Source organism: Schistocerca piceifrons, unplaced genomic scaffold (genome assembly GCF_021461385.2).
Source record: "Schistocerca piceifrons isolate TAMUIC-IGC-003096 unplaced genomic scaffold, iqSchPice1.1 HiC_scaffold_936, whole genome shotgun sequence".
Taxonomy (NCBI): Eukaryota; Metazoa; Arthropoda; class Insecta; order Orthoptera; family Acrididae; genus Schistocerca; species Schistocerca piceifrons.
Window position 1 is genome coordinate 3,774,820 of NW_025729208.1, and position 7,500 is coordinate 3,782,319.

Here is a 7,500-nt window from a genome sequence, read left to right on the forward strand (position 1 = left end):
AACCTGCCGCCCCGCCCCCCCCCCCCCCCCCCACACCTTTCCTTACAACAACGTGTAACCTAACCTAACCCATGTTGTACCTTAACCTAACCCATGTTGTACCTTAACCTAACCCATGTTGTGCCTTAACCTAACCCATGTTGTGCCTTAACCTAACCCATGTTGTCCCCTAACCTAACCCAAGTTGTCCCCTAACCTAACCCATGTTGTCCCTTAACCTAACCCATGTTGTGCCTTAACCTAACCCATGTTGTGCCTTAACCTAACCCATGTTGTCCCCTAACCTAACCCATGTTGTCCCCTAACCTAACCCATGTTGTGCCTTAACCTAACCCATGTTGTCCCCTAACCTAACCCATGTTGTGCCTTAACCTAACCCATGTTGTCCCCTAACCTAACCCATGTTGTCCCCTAACCTAACCCATGTTGTCCCCTAACCTAACCCATGTTGTGCCTTAACCTAACCCATGTTGTGCCTTAACCTAACCCATGTTGTCCCCTAACCTAACCCAAGTTGTCCCCTAACCTAACCCATGTTGTCCCCTAACCTAACCCATGTTGTGCCTTAACCTAACCCATGTTGTGCCTTAACCTAACCCATGTTGTGCCTTAACCTAACCCATGTTGTCCCCTAACCTAACCCATGTTGTCCCCTAACCTAACCCATGTTGTGCCTTAACCTAACCCATGTTGTCCCCTAACCTAACCCATGTTGTGCCTTAACCTAACCCATGTTGTCCCCTAACCTAACCCATGTTGTCCCCTAACCTAACCCATGTTGTCCCCTAACCTAACCCATGTTGTGCCTTAACCTAACCCATGTTGTGCCTTAACCTAACCCATGTTGTCCCCTAACCTAACCCATGTTGTCCCCCTAACCTAACCCATGTTGTCCCCTAACCTAACCCATGTTGTCCCCTAACCTAACCCATGTTGTCCCCTAACCTAACCCATGTTGTCCCCTAACCTAACCCATGTTGTCCCCTAACCTAACCCATGTTGTCCCCTAACCTAACCCATGTTGTCCCCTAACCTAACCCATGTTGTCCCCTAACCTAACCCATGTTGTGCCCTAACCTAACCCATGTTGTGCCCTAACCTAACCCATGTTGTGCCCTAACCTAACCCATGTTGTGCCTTAACCTAACCCATGTTGTCCCCTAACCTAACCCATGTTGTCCCCTAACCTAACCCATGTTGTCCCCTAACCTAACCCATGTTGTCCCCTAACCTAACCCATGTTGTCCCCTAACCTAACCCATGTTGTGCCTTAACCTAACCCATGTTGTCCCCTAACCTAACCCATGTTGTCCCCTAACCTAACCCATGTTGTCCCCTAACCTAACCCATGTTGTCCCCTAACCTAACCCATGTTGTCCCCTAACCTAACCCATGTTGTCCCCTAACCTAACCCATGTTGTCCCCTAACCTAACCCATGTTGTCCCCTAACCTAACCCATGTTGTGCCCTAACCTAACCCATGTTGTCCCCTAACCTAACCCATGTTGTGCCTTAACCTAACCCATGTTGTGCCTTAACCTAACCCATGTTGTCCCCTAACCTAACCCATGTTGTCCCCTAACCTAACCCATGTTGTGCCTTAACCTAACCCATGTTGTGCCGTAACCTAACCCATGTTGTGCCTTAACCTAACCCATGTTGTGCCTTAACCTAACCCATGTTGTGCCTTAACCTAACCCATGTTGTGCCTTAACCTAACCCACGTTGTCCCCTAACGTAACCCACGTTGTCCCCTAACGTAACCCACGTTGTCCCCTAACGTAACCCACGTTGTCCCCTAACGTAACCCACGTTGTCCCCTAACGTAACCCACGTTGTCCCCTAACGTAACCCACGTTGTCCCCTAACGTAACCCACGTTGTCGCCTATCGTAACCCACGTTGTCGCCTAAACCTGCTCTGTAATTGTTATACGACTCGTTCAATTAGTGTAGTGTTGCCCACCCGCAACCCTCGCAATATAGTTCGCTACTCGCACTGCCCGCTCCCCTGTGTATCGCTTCATGTTAAACACCTTGCAAGTCTTGCTGACTTTCCACATGCTCCTGCTGTACACTGTAATGTGGATGGCAGCAGGGCGTACATGCCGCCCCCCCCCCCCCCCCACCTCTCCCCACGTCCCCACCTTGCCCCCTGCCTTCGCAAGGTGGTTGGTGACAAGTTTGCATGTTCAATGCCCTTCGCATGCGACGTACGCAGGCTACGTTGTGGTGCGGCCTGTGTCAACTGTCCGCTGATGTCGTACGCGTGAACCACAATCTGTACTGCACATTCGTCCTTATGTACTGAATGATACATCGTGGCACATGTGTGACCGTACAACGACTGCGCCCAAAAACGGCGGACCATACAGTGCAAATATTGTGCACGCAGCTACGTGTCGTCTCCCTATGAGAGCTGGATTGCAGTGTGGTACGCCATAGAGACGTGTGGGAGGAACGGACGCCGTGGATGGCGATCAGCATGAGCTGTCTGTTGATGTATTCGGACCTAGTCGTCTCTCCTCACACACCGTGATGGCATGGTGCAGCGCGTTCCATATCTGCGACATGCTACAGAAGCCGGTTGACAGTCGTTCGAGCAATGGACATCGCATACGTACGGGGGCCACCTTCCACGTATTGTCTAGGCGTGCACATTTTGTTGCGTGTATGTGGGCAGACGTAGTGTGGCGTGACACCTGACACAGGCATGCAATAATGGTTGAAGTTGCAAATGGCGATGGACGCCTACGTTTTCTGGTGAAGTTACGCAAATGAAGAAATGGTAACCCGTTGTGGTGCGGTTGTTCTCGCTAGGGGTGAATCGGTGATGGCGACGATAGGTTGAGGTACTAACCGGTTGTTCCAGCGATACCCACCATGCCGACGAAACTGAACGGCATCTGGGTGTGAAGCGATACGCGGCGGTGGCTGGGTGGGACCGTCCCCGGCCGGTGAGGGGGCGCCTCCCGGCGTGCTGGCCGCGCGGTGCGTGGGCGCACGCGCTACAGCCGGCTGGTGGGGGCGGCCAGTGGCAGGCGCGCCGGCCGACGGACGCGGCAGGCGTCGCAGCTGCGCGCCGGCGCACCCTGCGCGCGGCGCCGTGCGGCCAAAGTAGGTCCTCGCGGGCCCGGTGCGAAGCGCGGTGGACATCTGCAGTGTGCTGGTCCGATTGAGGACTGTGTGCGTTGAGGATGCGCCGCCGCCCGGCGCTCGGCGCCGCGACGCCGTCTGCTGCTCGGTCGCCCCAGCGGTTCTCGCTGGTGGTTTGTATCGCAGCTGTGCGGATGTGTTGGCGTGTGCGCTGTGCTGGGAGAGTTCGCTTCGGCACCCAAGTGGGGCTTTTGTCCTTCTGTGGCGCTGGCGTTGGAGCTGCCGGTCACCGTAGGTGGCGCGTGTTGTCTCCCGCCGGCAATGCCACGACAGCACGCTCCCGGGCCTCTGTCGGCAGCGGCAAGCTCAGTTGGGAGCACGGGTGGTCGCACCGAAAGCGTCTACTCGCCTAACTCCGGGCGATTGCGCCTCTCTCGAACCCGACCAAGTACTTGGGACGGCGCTGCGCGCCGCCGGGACCTGAGAGGGTTTCGAGGTGTATTGTGCAGGGGAGCTCAGCCTCCTCCTGTTTGCAGAATGATTGAGCGGACGCTTGCGTGTTCGCGCGGGCCCCCGGGACACACTCCCGGGCGGCCGGCTGCTCAGCTCTAGTTGACGCAGCTCCCTGGTTGATCCTGCCAGTAGTCATATGCTTGTCTCAAAGATTAAGCCATGCATGTCTCAGTACAAGCCGCATTAAGGTGAAACCGCGAATGGCTCATTAAATCAGTTATGGTTCCTTAGATCGTACCCACGTTACTTGGATAACTGTGGTAATTCTAGAGCTAATACATGCAAACAGAGTCCCGACCAGAGATGGAAGGGACGCTTTTATTAGATCAAAACCAATCGGTCGGCTCGTCCGGTCCGTTTGCCTTGGTGACTCTGAATAACTTTGGGCTGATCGCACGGTCCTCGTACCGGCGACGCATCTTTCAAATGTCTGCCTTATCAACTGTCGATGGTAGGTTCTGCGCCTACCATGGTTGTAACGGGTAACGGGGAATCAGGGTTCGATTCCGGAGAGGGAGCCTGAGAAACGGCTACCACATCCAAGGAAGGCAGCAGGCGCGCAAATTACCCACTCCCGGCACGGGGAGGTAGTGACGAAAAATAACGATACGGGACTCATCCGAGGCCCCGTAATCGGAATGAGTACACTTTAAATCCTTTAACGAGTATCTATTGGAGGGCAAGTCTGGTGCCAGCAGCCGCGGTAATTCCAGCTCCAATAGCGTATATTAAAGTTGTTGCGGTTAAAAAGCTCGTAGTTGGATTTGTGTCCCACGCTGTTGGTTCACCGCCCGTCGGTGTTTAACTGGCATGTATCGTGGGACGTCCTGCCGGTGGGGCGAGCCGAAGGCGTGCGACCGCCCCGTGCGTGCTCGTGCGTCCCGAGGCGGACCCCGTTGAAATCCTACCAGGGTGCTCTTTATTGAGTGTCTCGGTGGGCCGGCACGTTTACTTTGAACAAATTAGAGTGCTTAAAGCAGGCAAGCCCGCCTGAATACTGTGTGCATGGAATAATGGAATAGGACCTCGGTTCTATTTTGTTGGTTTTCGGAACCCGAGGTAATGATTAATAGGGACAGGCGGGGGCATTCGTATTGCGACGTTAGAGGTGAAATTCTTGGATCGTCGCAAGACGAACAGAAGCGAAAGCATTTGCCAAGTATGTTTTCATTAATCAAGAACGAAAGTTAGAGGTTCGAAGGCGATCAGATACCGCCCTAGTTCTAACCATAAACGATGCCAGCCAGCGATCCGCCGCAGTTCCTCCGATGACTCGGCGGGCAGCCTCCGGGAAACCAAAGCTTTTGGGTTCCGGGGGAAGTATGGTTGCAAAGCTGAAACTTAAAGGAATTGACGGAAGGGCACCACCAGGAGTGGAGCCTGCGGCTTAATTTGACTCAACACGGGAAACCTCACCAGGCCCGGACACCGGAAGGATTGACAGATTGATAGCTCTTTCTTGATTCGGTGGGTGGTGGTGCATGGCCGTTCTTAGTTGGTGGAGCGATTTGTCTGGTTAATTCCGATAACGAACGAGACTCTAGCCTGCTAACTAGTCGCGTGACATCCTTCGTGCTGTCAGCGATTACTTTTCTTCTTAGAGGGACAGGCGGCTTCTAGCCGCACGAGATTGAGCAATAACAGGTCTGTGATGCCCTTAGATGTTCTGGGCCGCACGCGCGCTACACTGAAGGAATCAGCGTGTCTTCCTAGGCCGAAAGGTCGGGGTAACCCGCTGAACCTCCTTCGTGCTAGGGATTGGGGCTTGCAATTGTTCCCCATGAACGAGGAATTCCCAGTAAGCGCGAGTCATAAGCTCGCGTTGATTACGTCCCTGCCCTTTGTACACACCGCCCGTCGCTACTACCGATTGAATGATTTAGTGAGGTCTTCGGACTGGTACGCGGCATTGACTCTGTCGTTGCCGATGCTACCGGAAAGATGACCAAACTTGATCATTTAGAGGAAGTAAAAGTCGTAACAAGGTTTCCGTAGGTGAACCTGCGGAAGGATCATTACCGACTAGACTGCATGTCTTTCGATGTGCGTGTCGTGTCGCGCAACACGCTACCTGTACGGCTCGCAGTAGCCGTGCGCCGCGTGCGGAACCACGCGTGCCTCTCAAAACTAGCGGCAATGTTGTGTGGTACGAGCGCTGAAGCGCTGGAGCGGCTGGCCTGCGGCACCTGGCGCCTGGCGCCGGTTTTGAATGACTTTCGCCCGAGTGCCTGTCCGCTCCGGTGTGGAGCCGTACGACGCCCGTCGGCCGTGAGGCCGTTGGACACAGAACGCTGGAACAGGGGCCGCCACACGCCTCACTCCCGCCTATGCGACCGTCTCGAAAGAGACGGCGGAAACTTGAGAAAAGATCACCCAGGACGGTGGATCACTCGGCTCGTGGGTCGATGAAGAACGCAGCAAATTGCGCGTCGACATGTGAACTGCAGGACACATGAACATCGACGTTTCGAACGCACATTGCGGTCCATGGATTCCGTTCCCGGGCCACGTCTGGCTGAGGGTCGGCTACGTATACTGAAGCGCGCGGCGTTTGCCCCGCTTCGCAGACCTGGGAGTGTCGCGGCCGCCTGTGGGGCCGGCCGCGTCTCCTCAAACGTGCGATGCGCGCCCGTCGCCTGGCGGTTCGCATACCGGTACTTTCTCGGTAGCGTGCACAGCCGGCTGGCGGTGTGGCGTGCGACACCTCGTACAACGACCTCAGAGCAGGCGAGACTACCCGCTGAATTTAAGCATATTACTAAGCGGAGGAAAAGAAACTAACAAGGATTCCCCCAGTAGCGGCGAGCGAACAGGGAAGAGTCCAGCACCGAACCCCGCAGGCTGCCGCCTGTCGTGGCATGTGGTGTTTGGGAGGGTCCACTACCCCGACGCCTCGCGCCGAGCCCAAGTCCAACTTGAATGAGGCCACGGCCCGTAGAGGGTGCCAGGCCCGTAGCGGCCGGTGCGAGCGTCGGCGGGACCTCTCCTTCGAGTCGGGTTGCTTGAGAGTGCAGCTCCAAGTGGGTGGTAAACTCCATCTGAGACTAAATATGACCACGAGACCGATAGCGAACAAGTACCGTGAGGGAAAGTTGAAAAGAACTTTGAAGAGAGAGTTCAAAAGTACGTGAAACCGTTCTGGGGTAAACGTGAGAAGTCCGAAAGGTCGAACGGGTGAGATTCACGCCCATCCGGCCACTGGCCTCCGCCCTCGGCAGATGGGGCCGGCCGCCCGCGCGGAGCAATCCGCGGCGGGGTCGTGTCCGGTTGCCTTTCCACTCGCCGCGGGGTGGGGCCGTTCCGGTGTGCGGTGGGCCGCACTTCTCCCCTAGTAGGACGTCGCGACCCGCTGGGTGCCGGCCTACGGCCCGGGTGCGCAGCCTGTCCTTCCGCGGGCCTCGGTTCGCGTCTGTTGGGCAGAGCCCCGGTGTCCTGGCTGGCTGCCCGGCGGTATATCTGGAGGAGTCGATTCGCCCCTTTGGGCGCTCGGGCTCCCGGCAAGCGCGCGCGGTTCTTCCCGGATGACGGACCTACCTGGCCCGGCCCCGGACCCGCGCCGCTGTTGGCTCGGGATGCTCTCGGGCGGAATAATCGCTCCCGTCAGCGGCGCTTCAGCTTTGGACAATTTCACGACCCGTCTTGAAACACGGACCAAGGAGTCTAACATGTGCGCGAGTCATTGGGCTGTACGAAACCTAAAGGCGTAATGAAAGTGAAGGTCTCGCCTTGCGCGGGCCGAGGGAGGATGGGGCTTCCCCGCCCTTCACGGGGCGGCGGCCTCCGCACTCCCGGGGCGTCTCGTCCTCATTGCGAGGTGAGGCGCACCTAGAGCGTACACGTTGGGACCCGAAAGATGGTGAACTATGCCTGGCCAGGACGAAGTCAGGGGAAAC

The 7,500-nt window shown here is 56.3% G+C and overlaps 2 non-coding genes and 1 pseudogene across 2 annotated transcripts; all 3 read left to right on the forward strand.

The window, feature by feature from the left end:
• Positions 1 to 3,716: 3,716 nt before the first annotated feature.
• LOC124772156 lies at positions 3,717 to 5,625 on the forward strand. Its single transcript, XR_007013826.1, has one exon. It is a non-coding gene; the product is annotated as a small subunit ribosomal RNA (ribosomal RNA).
• Positions 5,626 to 5,977: 352 nt separating this feature from the next.
• Positions 5,978 to 6,132, forward strand: LOC124771326. Its single transcript, XR_007013344.1, has one exon. It is a non-coding gene; the product is annotated as a 5.8S ribosomal RNA (ribosomal RNA).
• A 188-nt stretch (positions 6,133 to 6,320) lies between these two features.
• LOC124771493 overlaps positions 6,321 to 7,500 on the forward strand; it is a 4,222-nt pseudogene continuing 3,042 nt past the window's right edge.